Source organism: Xenopus laevis, chromosome 1L (assembly GCF_017654675.1).
Source record: "Xenopus laevis strain J_2021 chromosome 1L, Xenopus_laevis_v10.1, whole genome shotgun sequence".
Taxonomy (NCBI): domain Eukaryota; kingdom Metazoa; phylum Chordata; class Amphibia; order Anura; family Pipidae; genus Xenopus; species Xenopus laevis.
This window is the reverse complement of record NC_054371.1, coordinates 61,002,383-61,018,586: the sequence shown is the minus strand read 5'-3', so window position 1 is coordinate 61,018,586 and position 16,204 is coordinate 61,002,383. Positions and strand designations below refer to the sequence as shown.

The 16,204-nt window shown below is 37.1% G+C and overlaps 1 protein-coding gene across 1 annotated transcript in view; it reads left to right on the top strand.

Moving 5' to 3' along the window:
• Positions 1-13,186: 13,186 nt before the first annotated feature.
• The window catches only part of ednra.L (endothelin receptor type A L homeolog), a 48,859-nt gene continuing 45,841 nt past the window's right edge, over positions 13,187-16,204 (top strand). The window contains 1 exon segment of the mRNA NM_001087181.1: positions 13,187-13,302. The gene's annotated coding sequence lies outside the window, so the exon portion shown is untranslated.

Here is a 16,204-nt window from a genome sequence, read left to right as displayed (position 1 = left end):
TATACAAAATACAGCATTTCTAGCATTATTCTATTTTAGACATTAGTTCCCCTTTAATGAGATTAAATTAACAATTAATCTCCAATGGCCCATTGGTCTGTTCACTAAAAGAAGGATGGTAGAGAAAAAATAAGGCTGGGTCAAGAAGCATACAAGAAGCAGAAACAAATATAAGGGACGGACAAAATCATGGATACGAATTAAGGTTAACAGGTTACACTGCACCAGTCAAGAATTAGGCCTGAGCCAAATACCAGAAGATCATTATTCCAGACAGGAGCCATAGGGCAGCTGAAAACCTGAACTATTGCAAAGGCAGTACATAGAGGACAAGGTACATAAATAGTCAGCTAGCAAATACCTGACCAGTACAAAAGCCAACACTGAAAACAATGCCTATGTCTGTGAACCAAGACAATTCTGCAACAACTCTTATCCACTGCTATAATCCTCTGCTGATATTTATATTTGCATTAATTATAAAACTGTGGTAAGAAAGCAATTGCATGCAAGCGCAATGACAGTAGACATTCCAGTGGGACCATGCATGAAACATGCGTGCAACATAAATACATCAATGGTGACATGGATACATTAATGGTGACATAGCTCATAGCGCTAGAATTACAACAACTCCTATTTTAAATAACATATTTGTTCACTGCAGATAGGCAAGCAACAGTAGATTTACACTGCAAACTATTAATTTATTTAATATGCATTCTTTAGACCATCTATTAGTTTATTCAGTGTTAAGACAATAGTTAAATGAGAACTAAGACCTATCATAAATGGCTAGAGATGCTTTATTTTATACACTGTTTACTGTACCAGCTAAAAGGTTCAGCAGCACTATAACAGTATGGTCAAAACAAACTGGTCCACAGGACAACTTTTGATCTTTTGCGAGTGGCACTGAGCATGCTCACTGTGCTCTGGGCTGCTGTTGAGAAGCTGGGTCACCAAAAATCACCAACACAGTAACAGAAAGCAAGTTTTATATAGAAGCTGACTGCTGGAAATATGTGGCAGAGCTGTGTTTGTGCAGAAAATCCTAATTCTTTGTTGAACGTTATTTCCCCTTTTGATTCATATCTTAACAATGAGCCACAAGCATCACTCAGCTGGCCTTATTATGTCTAGTATCATCCCTAGATAATTCTCAAATCATATCCATATTTTCACAAACTTGGAAAGAGGAAAGCAGATCATGAGGGCAAAGAAATCTGATGCTTATGCATAGAATAACAAAATGACAGTTTGGTGCAGATTAAAAATATAACATCCAAACCATTAGAGATTATATCTCAGAGCTTATTTTCCACAACATTGCTTAACTATGTCCCTGAATCTAGCATCATGCTGGGGTATAACTTGAAAAAATAATGAAAAACATGCAGAGGCAGAACTAAATAAATACTCTGATATAGTTGCTTTGCTGCTTTCAATGTTCAACATATTCTGAGTTATGCCTTCACTGTCTCTCAGAATATCAACCAACAAGTGAGAAATAGAATTAGAAAAAGCATAAGGGCTATGGCACATGTAAGGCTTATTCACAATATTTACATATTCTAATCAGAATACAGCATTAATTCTCAGAATTACAATGTGCTTCTGAATAAAGAGGACTCCTTCATATATCTGCGTCTCATGAATAAAGTGCTACTGAACACCAGAAACACAGTATTCATGGGAGAATGTTAGGTCTTTGAACAAAACATATGGCTGTCTGTTCCTTTTTAGCACCATGCTAGTAAATGAGGCCAATCAGGTATGCAGGCAAGTATCTTTGTGTGTAGCAGTTAAAAGTATCCAGTTTGTACTTAGCATTTGTAAATGAGCCATGTAGTGTTTTGACCTCCAAAGTTGTCACGTTTCTTAGGTGAAAGAAAAATAATAAGCATGAACAGTGCAAGGTACTTTAGAAATTACAAAGGAAGAACATGTAAATGCCCCTCAATGACTTTGAAAGCCATGTTCACTTACATACGATATTTCCAAATGTAAAGTATGGGTTTTAACTTATGCTTCTGATCTACCCTGACTATGGCCTGTCACACCCAGACATACCTCAACAGCTCCACCATAAACAATTCAACTTCTTAGTATGCCCCACCACTTTCAAGCCCACATATTGGGAATATTCAGCCTAAATAGAGAATTTGGAAAACATACGCCCATACTGCCTGCCTGTTTTGATGAGGGGAAGAAGCAGACACATAGGTATCCTATCTCTTGTCCCCACCTACTCCATAACGCGCGCATCATTCAGACATGCAAGTTAGGGAGCATTGGAGGGCACAAAGTACAGTACAGCTTTGTACATAGTGTCTGGCTATGGCACATGGTAAAGACAGTGTTGCCTTGTGCCCATTCACCAGCACTAAGCTGGCACTAGGTGCAGACGTACACAGCAGTGCAACGTGAATCAGCAGTGCACAAAAGGGTACACATTTGTTGCACATATGTGAATGATCCCTGATATCTCTTGTAAAGTAATGATGCTTAGCATAAAATACATTTTTAGGTCAAGGACATTATTAAAAGGGGTGGTTCTCCCTTAACTTTTAGTGTGTTATAGAATGCACTATCCTATCAACTTTGCAATTGGTCTCCATTATTTTTTTAATAGTTTTTTTTTTTTTAATGTTTGCCTTCCTCTTCTGCCTCTTTCCAGCTTTCAAACAGGGGTCACTGACCCTGCCTGACCCTGAAAACTATAGCTCTGTAAGGCTACAATTGTATTGTTAATAATTGCTACTTTTTATTACTTATCTACCTATTCAGTCCCTCACCTATTCATATGCTGGTCTCTCAGTCAATCCACTGCCTGGTTGCTAACGTAAATCAATAAAGCAGCTAGATAGCTGCTGAAATGCCAAACTGAAGAGCTGCTGAACAAAAAGCTATACATGGGAAAAACCACAAAAGATAAAAATGAAGACTAATTGCAAATTGTCTCAGAATATCACTGGCTACATCATAATATAAGTTCATTTGAAGATGAACTACCCCTTTAAGGACATTTTCGAAAAAGGACAGTTTTTCATGATTATATCATCCATTCCTACAGGTTATGCATTGTTAAATCTCATGGGTTTTCATGCCAGTATTTCTCAACCACAAGTTTGGCGTGCATGAAATCAATGACTTGTGAAATATTATGGGACGCTGAGTCAGGCAATGATTTGTTATGGGTACATTATGCTCTCATAGACACAGTATCGGTACTTATTTAATATCATTACTGTACAAAACTAGCATTAAATGTACTGGCCTAATCATTTCTCAGTAATGTTTACATACAAAGAGCATATTTAAAGGTGAAACAGGCTTTAAGTGTCAGGTTTGCTAGGATGCTATGTAATCGTGACATTTGTAATTCTAAATTGAGTAGTAATTACTGCAATAGGGACGCACCGAATCCACTATTTTGGATTTGTCTGCACCAACGAATCCTTCGCAAAAGATTCGGCTGAATACCGAACTGAATCCGAATCCTAATTTGCATATGCAAATTAGAGGGAATTGGAAAACATTTATAACTTCCTTGTTTTGTGACAAAAAGTCACATGATTTCATATGCATATGCAAATGAGGATTTGGATTCGGTTCGACCAGGCAGAAGGATTCCGCCAAAACTGAATCCTGCTGAAAAAGGCCAAATCCTGGCTGAATCCCGAACCGAATCCCGCATTCGATGCATCCCTATATTGCAACACACTTCAACTGTTACCTGTGAAATGACTTTTACCGAAAATGATACCCAAAGAACAACCAGAATAATTTATAGAATAACAAGAAATGTAGCATTAAAATAATATAATATCTTACTGACATATAATCAGCAAATATTGTTCTTTTAAATTATTTACCCCGAGCCACCATTTTGTGATGCTCTGTGTGTTACTGGCTGATCACCTGACAGGAAATCATGCAGCTTTAACTGTAACAGGAAGAAGTGTGGGAGTAAAAGTCTATGCTCTGCCCATAAACCTAGAACGAGCTCTTTGTTTTTGTGTGATCACAGAGCCTCATACATGCCAGTGGGCAGACTTTAGTACTTAAAGGGGATCTAATTAAAAAAATAGTTAAAAAAATTCACAGTCTGAAATTGAACAAATTGTAAGTGGTTATTTTTAATAAAGTATGGACCCATATAAGCACTGTATTCTGTGGTTTATTTTCTGATAGTTTCATTCATATTTCCTTAAAGGAAAACTATACCCCCAAAATGAACACTTAAGCAACAGATAGTTCATATCATATTAAGTGGCATATTAAAGAATCTTACCAAACTGGAATATATATTTAAGTAAATATTGCCCTTTTACATCTCTTGCCTTGAGCCACCATTTTGTGATGGTCTGTGTGCTGCCTCAGAGATCACCTGACCAGAAATACTTCAACTCTAACTGTAACAGGAAGAAGTGTGGGAGGCAAAAGACACAACTCTGTCTGTTAATTGGCTCATGTGACCTAACATGTATGGTTTGTTGGTATGTTTGTGAGCACAGTGAATCCTACGATCCCAGGCGGCGGCCCTTATTTTTTAAAATGGCAATTTTCTATTTATGATTACCCAATAGCACATACTACTAGAAAAGTATATTATTATGAAAATGGTTTATTTACATGAAGCAGGTTTTTACATATGAGCTGTTTTATGCAATATCTTTTTATAGAGACCTACATTGTTTGGGGGTATAGTTTTCCTTTAACCAAAAGCCCACCTTACTTTGGCTATTGATCCAATGTTTTGCTTTCCCTTACTATTTTTATAACATACCCTATTACTACCTTGGTCTAGTACTTTTATTCCCTTTAGCATATTTCTTTTCTCTTTCTTCCCCTATACCTCTCTCCAACCCTTGAATTTGTGCTAATAAAGACATTCCAAAAAGTACAAACAACAAAAAAAGCAAGATAAACAAATGGGTACAATCACTAGAAGACTGGGAATGTGATATTAGATTATCAAAGTAGTTTACAACAGCGAGGGGCAGATTTACTCAAGGATGAAATGTCACCAGCGAATGCTTCGCACCCATCGCCACACATCGGCAGGCAAAAATTTGCGGAAACAATGCAAATTTACTGAAATGCAGAGTTTTGTCCTTGGCGGCGGACGCTGGTGACTTTTCGGCAATGTGAGCAATTCAAAGCGAAGATGTGTAAGTGTTCATTTCTGCCTAGATCAAATTCGCTTGCGCTCAGGTTAATTTGCATTCAGAATATGATGCAAGATCAGAACATTGAGGAAGATCTATGCACTCAAATGCACTTCGCCTGGTCTGAGCTGGTGAAGGCAAGTCTGGTGAAACCAGAGTTTGCCGCTTCGCCCTTGAGTTAATCTGCCCCCAAGTCTTTTATCATTAAAACCTATGCGAGTGATAGTATCACTGAGATAATGGCGTATGTTCAAAACATCCAAACATAAGAGTCAATGTTTCATCTTTAGGTTAAAAATGTCAGAAATTGTTTTTGAAGGCAATATGTTAACTCTGAGTTAAACCAGTGAGTGAAACTGCCATTTGTTCAGGTGCTGGGAAAACACAGTGTTTTCCTTGTGCTGCATGATGCTTTAATGTTTAAATAACACTGGAAGAACTCTATTAAGGTGAAGCTCCTCAAATTCATTACTGCTTGGCAGAGCAGACAGAGAAAGGTCCTCGAATCTCTCTTGGTTACTTAACCACACTCTCTGTTGGTTTCTTGTAAAATCATTATCAGACTGTGAATTGATTTTGGGAGGTGATAAGGAGGGGTGTGCAAAGAAAGGATATATGAGATAGAATCTGTGCACTGTGATATATTTTCTAAGTTTGGGAAGCCCACCAAGATAAATAAATTACATTGATCTCTTAATTCTTTCATTAGCTAAATGCAAAAGTAAATATTTAATCTTTATTTTATTTCAGATGCAGACACTAGAATTAAAATATATTTACTTTATTATGCATTTGAATATCACGCTAAAACCCATGCCAACATTGCTATTTGAAAATAAGCCAGAGAGCGTGAGACAGACCCGCACGTCAAGATATTAACACTCGCACAGAACACTTTAGATTAACGTATTCCAGCCATAAACCCCTTTCAGGCTAGTGAAGATAAGCTTTGCATTTGTTATGAGTTACAAGTAAAGGTCTGGTGGAAAAAATCAAAATGGCAATTTTGGCAACAGTTCAAATTTTGACTTGACTGGTGATAACTAAAAGCGCAGTGTGAAGTGATGAAAGCATTGCATAGTCCATTTCATTTTGTTGTTTGGCTTCATGTTGTATAAATGTATAGAACTAAATGCTGAACATTCGGTACTCCAAAAGATGTTGCATTAAGGAAACAAGGGTTTAACCCAGAGATCGGATTCAGACCTCAATATGTGTACTGCAGAAGAAATGGAAATGCCAAGTATGCCTCCAAGCGTATTTGACTAGACTAGAGGTTGAGTAAACATATCATTCAAAAGCAATGCCCCTATCAGGGGGCCCTGTTGAAAGGGACATGCTTAAATTATTTCCAGTAAAAACAATGCAGTATAATGTTTGCTTTAGACTGGACTGAATGTATTTATGTTGTTATATTAGAAAGTTGTTCTTTAAAATGTTAAATTTTGTTTTATCTGCCTGCTGATATTGTTAAGATTTACATTTAATGACAAATCTATTTCTCTAAAAAATTACATCAAGGACTGGCAACGTTCATAACATCAGACAAAGCGGAGCTACCATTCTCTGCATACCCCTTCCAGTGTATACTATGCATTGATTAGAGGATGCAGAAAGATTGATAGGACACAACCCTTTGGGGCTAGTGAATCCTGGCTTGGGCTAAACTGCACAGAGAGGCCATGTAGGCCAGAAATATTCCAGCCCTTGGTACCACAGAAATTGGACACTGATCTACACTATATCATATACTCCTACAGTATAACATAAGTATGGTTTGCTTATAGATTATAAAGACTATGAATATTTGTGTGCCAATTTAAATAATATAGTCCTAAATAGTCCTCTTTTAATGGGGTATATACAGTAGGTTGTGTTTTTATGACTTTAACTGGTGCCGCTACTTTTTGTTATATTCTGCAAGTTGCATACATTATTTAAACTATTTTAATAAATCTCTTGCCAGAATATTATGTCTATTGCAAGTATATTGCTGTTTTTTGGACATTTTGAATATCATTGTGTGCTTGTTTTGTTTGTCTTTGTTTTTATGCTCATATATGTTAATATTTATTGCTTTTTTGAAGCACATTTTTAGATGGGTATCAGAATCCATTCTAAAAGTGTCAAAAACCATACACAGGTAAGGGATATATTATCTGGAAACCTGTTATCCAGACATCTTTGAATTACAGGAAGATCACCTCCTATAGACTCAATTTTAATCAAATAATTAAAAATTTTAAAAATGGTTTCCTTTTTCTCTGTAATAATAAAATAGTGCCTTGTACTTAATGCCAACTAAGATATTGTTAATCCTTATTGGATTCATTATTTTTCTTCCTGGCTGAGATCAGGTGTTATTCTATGCACAACATGCTGTATTCTTAAGGTGGCCATAAACGCACAGATAACATCGTACAAAATAAATTTTCGTACGATATTTGGTGTGTGTATGATGGGAAAAGAGCGGACCAATATCGGCAGAAGACTTGGGCTGGACGGAAAATTTTGATCAGGTGCCTTTAAAGGCACCCAAACATGGTCCATTGTTGAATCGTCAGATACAGGTAGAATTCTATTGTTTCTACCTGTATATGTGACAATTCAGCTCTAGACATGTGTATTATAACAAACAATCTTTCTTGGAAGATCTTTTCCAAGGAAGATCGTAATTGTTACGTCTATGGCCTCCTTTAGACTATATTAAAATATAGAATGCAGCCTGAACTCACCAACAACAATTTAAATGCAGTACAGGTATGGGTTCTATTAATCAGAATGCCTGGGACCTGGGGTTTTCCAGATAAGAGGTATTTCTGTAATTTGGATGTCCATACCTTGAGTCGACAAAAAAAATAATTTTAACATAAATTATACCCAACAGTATTGTTTTGCCTCCAAATTATATCTTAGTTGTGATCAAGTACAAGATGCTGTTTTATTATTACATACAAAAAGGACATAATTTTAAAAAATTAAAACGGAGTACAAGGAAGGTGGTCTTCCTATAATGCAGAGATTTCTGGATAGTGGGTTTCCGGATAACGGAATGAAAACACTTTAACTTTACAAAATGAATTGGCTGCAAAATCTATCCTTTATTTTATGCTATTTTCTAATGGAATTTTCCAAGCAATCCAGTTACTGTATCTACATCTACTTACTAGTTGTACAATATGAGGATATTAGATGTCTATAGCCTTTTGACTTTATATGGTTATGAAACTCCAGTCCTCAGTAACTTACATTATTTTTTACAATAAGAGGTACATTATTCTCTCTCTCTCTCTCTCTCTCTCTCTCTCTCTCTCTCTCACTCTTTTTTCTCTCTCCCTCTCTCTCTGTTTCTCTCTAATATATATAAATATATATTTTATATACAGTATATATATACTTGTATATACCTGTATATATATATATATATATATATATATTTATATATATATATATATATATATATATATATATATATATATATATATATATATATATATATACACACACACACATACATACATACACACACACACACAATGACTTGACCTCATTCCAAGTCATTGGTGCATGCAGTCCCATAGGAAAACAACAGATGGAATAATTAATTGAGTTCAGATTTATAAATATAATTATGTGAAGACTGCATAGTTAATTCAAACCAAGTACTAAAAACCAGGAACAATAGTACATTTTATGGCCTGACCTCCTGCTGCTTTTTTCAACATCACAAAGTTTACATGCATATATCAATAACTGGGGCACATGATAAATTTGCTTACAGTCTCCCTGGGTATTCCATCAACTTTTGGTGCCTGGAAGATAAATCATATTCTGTTAAAATAAACGACAATAAAAAAAAAAAAATATATCAACCACACAAAAATAGTAAACAAGTAGATTTGTACATCCAGGGATCCTCAGGGGTGATTCTAGAACCAAAGCCAGCAGCGAAACGACCACAAAAAAATTTGGAGGGGCCTGGTAGGGGGAGGGGAGGATTTTAATACTATAGAGGAAGCCGACCCCACAATGTCTATGCTAGGTATGCTCCTTTCGGTATATTAAAGCTGCTGACAGACCAAATTGGCAGCTATTTGGCCAGTGACCAGAAGCCCTCTGATGAGCTTCCCTGTTATTTGGGCAAAAATCACACATATGTCAATTGGGTACGTTTAAAAATTCTATCGGAACTGTCTATCGCTTTCTAATTCAATCAGGGGCGTAACTACAGAGGAAGCAGACAGATGTATACGGGCCCACAAGACCCTAATTACTCATCAATTTAAACATATATTGTTAAAAAAAGTAAACCTCTGGGTATATTGGGGAGCCCTAAATTGAATTTGCTGTGGGGCCCAGTAACATGTAGTTAAGCCACTGGATCCAATCATTGGACCACTAGCAGATTAGCCTGATATTGTGCACTCAAGGTGGGCATAATTTGGCAACCTCTCCAAATGAGCAAATCTGCACATGTATGGCCACCATTAGGCATTTGTAGAAGAGTAACACACTCAATTAATACAAAAATTGGCCGTGCTTGAACTAAAGTGCAGTATTGTTCTTTTTGGACTTCAGTTGGTGAGCTAGCAGATCCTAAGGCCATAGAGATTTTTGTTTCACACTCCTCCCATTTACATCTTGCACAAACTAACTTATACAGTGCATAGACCAACAAAGTCCACTCAAGACGCACTTTTTTCTCTGGGGCACCTGGGCAGGTTTGGACATGGCAAGTGAAATTCAAGGATTGTGGAGAAAATGTTGATATGTGTGTAATTTTCTGCTATTTTTGTAAGATTTTCTGTTTGATAAGACTAAACTGCGTGGCAGCCTGTGAGTAATGCAAGCACCCAGCTCCCAGAACGGAAAATGTTAAATTCACAAGATGAAAATAAACACAAGATAATGGGATTAAACGAAAATGTGCTGCAAATAAAATGTGGTTTATTGTCCAAGAAAATCCTGTTCTAAAGGATTTTTTTTATTTGGAAGTGGAATACTCAGAATAATGTGCTAGGTCCTATTGTTATAGTAAACAAAACGCGTGAAAAGGCTTGCCAGTTTGAGGGTACATTAGGATGCAAAAAAAGGAACAAAGAGACTGCAGTATGTGCAAATATGCATCCAGACAGGATGATAGACATCATTTTTGGCTTGAGAATTATAAACTGAGTTTGCTCAGACTGTGGTTTTTATCTACTGCAGTGAAGATGGGGCTTGCAATCTGTCAGTAAAACTCAAAGGAAATTAAGTGTTTCTTCTGCATTTCCTGAATATTTAGAGGAGAAGAAGAAAAAACAGCGAATATCCTGAATTTTTAGAGTGTGAAAGAAAATTATATCACTCCCTGCCCTATAATTTTATAATGGAAATCTCAGTTTATAGAGCAACAAAAGAGAGTGAGTACTTGAAATTAAAGTTTAGTAATGTTTAGATTACTGTTAAAAAATAAGGTGACAGTAGCTGTATAAAAACTCAGCAGACTTACATGGAGGTGCACATGCCCCCCCCCCCCAACTTAAGGGTGTAGTAATACAACAAATTTGCAGATAGGAGACTGGCACTTAATAGAGTCCACTTGTAGAAATTAGCGCACAATAAATAATTTTTATTCCAAAAAAAAAATAACATCCCAAAAGGGAAACCTTGTGCATTTCTTGCCTTGGGGGCATGTAATTATAGGCATTACATTTTTAAAGACAGGCAAAGAGATAGAATTACACTTTAGATCTCAATTGAAAAACGATATCCAGTTATTATGACATTTTATGGTTTGTCTTTTATGTGTTCTATCTAAATAATCAGGCTGGGAAATTATGGAGGGAATATATAGCCTGTTTTGAAAGTTCTTCCTTAATTACCCATGTTCTGTGTGAGAATAACTTACCTATGTGCTTAGGTTTATTTATGTTGTAAGTATTTTTTATTGTTATCCTTCTAATTGCTGGGACACCAGTAAAAAAGGATAGAGGAATGCACAGAATGTTAAAACACCAGGTACCTTTGCAAGCTGTTTGTAAATACTATTTGTCTAGCTTAGCATGGTGGTATAGCAGCAGGAAAAAGGAGGGGTAGGAAGCATAGCCTATGAGGACAGGGTCTGAGTTGCCTATGATCTATGTGTGCATAATTTGTATATATGCAATCTTCCCTAGTTACTAACAGGAAACTGTCTAATTGAGTTGATTGAGCATGCTTTCATTGTTGCCGCTGGAGCTAAACATTTTAGGACATCACTAAGAAGGTAAAAGTATACCACAATATGTTTGTGGCATATCATTTATGTTTTTAACAGTAATAGCTTAGCTACGCTTGCTGGAGTAACAATATAAAGCATGTCAACAGAAATAAACTGCCAAATAAAACTCTCATTGCCACTGCAAGGGGTAGGTGCTCCCCATAAAATTGTACAGGTATGGAACCCATTATCTGGAAACCCGTTATTCAGAAAGCTCAGAATTACAGGAAGGCAGTCTCCCATAGACTTATTGGAAGCAAAACCAGCCTATTGGGTTTATTTAATATCTACATGATTTTCTAGTAGCCTTAAGGTATGAAGATCAAAATTATGGAAAGGTCCCAGGTCCTGAGCATTCTGAATAACAGGTCCCATACCTGCATTACATCATGGTAGGCATGAAGAGGTGTCCATGGGACAAGAATAACGCTCTATGGACATGTGAGAGTAAATTGGGGGAGCGTATGTGGAATAAAATTATACATAGTACTTGAATGTGAGATAAGGACTGATCCAAGTAAAAGGATTTTTTTATACACTCTGTGCAGCCAGATGTCAGCAAGGCTCAGTGGCGGAACTACCGGGGGAGCAGGGGGTGCGAGCGGGCCAGGGCCCGCACCCCCTCAGGGCCCCCCCGGCAGCTCGTGCGCCTGTGCATACGGAGGGGGGCGGGGCCCAGCTGCGTGTCATGCACCAGGGCCCGCCACCCTCTAGTGACGCTACTGGCGAGGCTGCTTGCATGGGTTTTTGATCAAATGGAATGTAGTGTCTGTGTGAATGTGATAGGGACTGTAGACCGTAAGTCCCACAGGGTAGGGGCTGATGTGAATGAAATATAATCTCAGCATGCAATTATAGTATATATAAGCAGAACGGAAAGGTAAATTGTTCAAAAACCACAGAAAATAAAAACAAACTGCAAATTGATTAAGCATATCACAAACAACTAAATAAGTTAATTTTAAGGTGTACTGCCCCTTGTGTGCAACTTAATGGAATACACATATAATCATACGATACATCAGACATACTTTTTAGTCAGTGTATATACAGTAGTTTGGGAATTAAACATAATGAAATATTATGCCACATACACTTTGCGGTGTATTTTACAAGATAACGGAGATACATAATTTCATTAGATAAAAATGTTGAAGAGTCAGTTTGGTATGAATTCAATTTGGCTAAAGAACTGTGCACATCAAGCCAGTGCTTTTTCAGTTGACGTATTTTGTGCAGACCCACAATTATATATATTTTTTATCGTATCCCCATACAACAGGACAGGAACTCTAATATTCTTCTAATTCTTTCTAATATTCTTCTTGTGATTAGTTGTACGAACACATCTGGAACCCATGTCCAAATGTAAAAAGAAATCAGTTCTTTGAAGAAACGTTCAGGCATATGTGTCTGGTTACTTCTGCACTCTTACCTTGCAGCCTTATCCACAATGTCTCCAGCTATACTAAACTACTACACTAAATGGCAGACAGAGATGTTACTATTAATCAGAGATATGCAACACGAAGTGAGGAAATGGTTAAGTAACTCAACTCCTTCTTTGCCTTGAAGGCAGAGACTTTTTTTTGTATGTGCTTGAGGTTGGCAGGGGATCAGCGTGTGCTGCATTTTATTTCCCCTCTCCCTCTTTGTCTTGCACAGGAGGTGGAGATTATCCATCCCACCCAGCCAGAGGTTTGTGACAGGATAGATCAGATGGAGCTAGGAGTACAGCTTTAGTATTGCGTGGATTGAGGTGGGAGAGGCAGCTGGATAGAAGTTGGCCACTTGCATTCCCTGTGTGCGCTCTGTCACATTCACTTGCACTGACACCACAGCAAAAGGAGAAAAAGGACTATACAGAACACTCAGCATCATTACATGGTAATGTTGAATTGTTTCTACTTCTATTACTGGGATTTGCTATGTTAAACCTAGGCAGCTTGAAAACTCATTCCAGTGTTGCTTAATCCATCAGTAAAGCAGTTAAGAGAGAGATAAACATGTTTGCTAGATGCTAACCATACTCAGCAGCATGTATGGCTTGTTTTTTGGGTGCAGACTGCAGAAATGAATATTTATCCCCAAATGATCTGCCTTTATTATCTTCTTAACTCCATTAAGTAATCTCAAAATGACGGCAATTAACCACTTTGCCAGGGAATATTCTGCCTGCGGATTTTTAAGGTTAAGGGTGTTTTCAGAATGCAAGTGTAAAGCTTAGTGAAATGTTACCTATAAGGTGTTTTTTTTTACTGTTTTTGGGTTTTATCACAGAATAAATAAGATTTTTTTTTTCTCACGTACAAACAAACAGTACTTTCAAGAGACCTGAAAACTTTCTGCAATCAAAGAGAGTCTTGTGGCACTTATTCCTTTCAGTAGCAGGGATGCTGCTTTTTTGCCGTGGTTGTTGTATGTGTTTTCTTGCATTGTATTTGCTTTGTTAATGCACATTGTTTGAGACAGACAGACAGAAGGACAGACAAATAGACCAGTGGGAGGGAAGGTGTATGAAAAAAAAAAAAAAAACAGAAAAAAAGATATAGACACGACAGAGGGCTTTTTAACATGCAACAAGATAGATAGATAGATAGATAGATAGATAGATAGATAGATAGAGAAAGAGGGAGCGAGAAAGATAAATAGATAGATAGATAGATAGATAGATAGATAGATAGATGATAGATAGATAGATAGATAGATAGATAGATAGATAGATAGTTAGGTAGGTAGGTAGGTAGATAGATAGATGATAGATAGATAGATAGATAGATAGATAGATAGATAGATAGATAGATAGATAGATAGATGATAGAGTTCTTAGGAGCAAAGATGGGAACTTTTTGTAGGCAAATATAACTTCAAAGCACAATGAAAATGCACCCAACTTCAAAGTAATTTATCAGGGTGCAATCTGCTTTTTTTGCAAATGGACACTGCAGAACAGCATGAGCATGTGAGAGGAGAGGGCGATCTTCAACTTCATCTCCCAAAGGGACTGGGTATTCTGTTCCTAAATGATGCCAGTGACCATTGCAACCCTTTTACATCTGCATAGATTTACACAAAACACAAAGCCCCGCCCCACATATGATGCTTTTTTTCTTTTATAATGTGTCTTAACCTTTGTCAGAGAGTCTTAATTATTTATTGGCAGGGGTTTATGTTGAGGAATAAGTTGCACCATTTTTGTATTTATCACTTTATACCTGTCTTGGGAGGATACCTGCCAATTGCCCATACATTTGCTAAAGTAAAACAAACAGGACAGGCTATTGGGGGATGCTGGGAGTCTACAGAATGGCTACAGCTACCTTAGGGAATAGCCTAAAGCTGCACGATATGTGACTGAACGCCTATGATTGTTTGTCCTGCTTTCTTGCTTACTAATAGCAATGCGGATACTCTGTAGCCTATAGTGAACGTGTTTCCCAGAGTCGAAATCCAAATATTTAGCTTGAGCAGTTCAACGCAGCCTTTAGGAAAGGTCAAAGGAGAAGGAAGGAAAAGTCATAAAAAGTCTCCCTTATATGCTCATTAAACTGGATAAAATATTTAATTTTAAGTCTCAGCTACAATTATATCTATATGTCTATGCAGTGCAAAGTAATAGGCAAGCTCGGCAACAAAGTACTGAGGAATACCCTAGTTTTAATACCAGTTTGTTTGTTTTTTTCCATAGTGAAGAAAGTGAATGACGTTCATGATGCTTGAGTGGGCTGTACTCTCCCTTCCCCAGGTTTATAAAAAGTACTAGCCAGTGCTCCACAGCTTATAGTTTGCCTTTGAACCAGCACTTCCAAGATGAGCTTGTCTGAAATATCTGAGATAGTGTGTTTGAATAGCAGGCTTATTTAATCTTGACACAGCTAGAAGTGCTGACAGTGCCTTTTATTGTTATCTGTGTTATCTGTTTCTGTCTGTAGACCAGTACAATAAATAGAAGTGAGAGCTAAAAATTGTTTTGAGGTTTTTCAGCTTTCGAGGCCAATGGTCCATCTGTTTGATAGGGTCTGCCAACTCTTGTTCAGATGCATCCATCAGTGTAGTATTTTCTTCACACAAGCCAATGTTATTTTCCCATTCTTCCCTTTCTTTCAGTTTTTCTCCTTAAAGGGTTTAAATTGTATTAATTGACATGGGGAGGCTCATAATACTGGGGCACAAAATTAAATCCTATACCAACCAATCTGAATTTCTGATTGCTATGGTTTGCTACTCTGGAGTCAAAGTACTACAGTTTAACTATTTATCCCAATGACAAGAAATTATCTGGAATATACCTTTACTGGATACTGGTGATATTGTCTTGGACTGTTCTTCTGTGTTGGCCATGGTTCTTCTCTTTGTAAAATCAGCACAAACTTTAAAGTTGGGTTCATATTGTGAGATAATTGGCCACCATTGTCACTTACCATATTTGGTAAAAAACCCCTATTTTCAGTTTGTAGGATAACTAAACAACAGTTCTGCATGACCACAATCTGATTGAAAATGGTTGCTCAAAGCCAAAGCATTTTTGTAGATAATTGGCTGATCCAGTAGTGGCAGAATTCTGACTCCTTCTCAGTGTCCATGTAGTCTTGATGTTAGGCTCTAAGTGCTTCAGGGCTAATGACATCATTATGCTACAAAATAGGCACAGCTAAAAGGTTGTGGCTACAAGGCTGTCTGCTGGGGTTAGAAAAATCTATCTATTTCTAATGGTTCATCCTGTAACCCTTTTTTGTTCATTTATGGTAAGACCAATGTTCTAATAAACGAACTGGTGCTATAAAAAGCG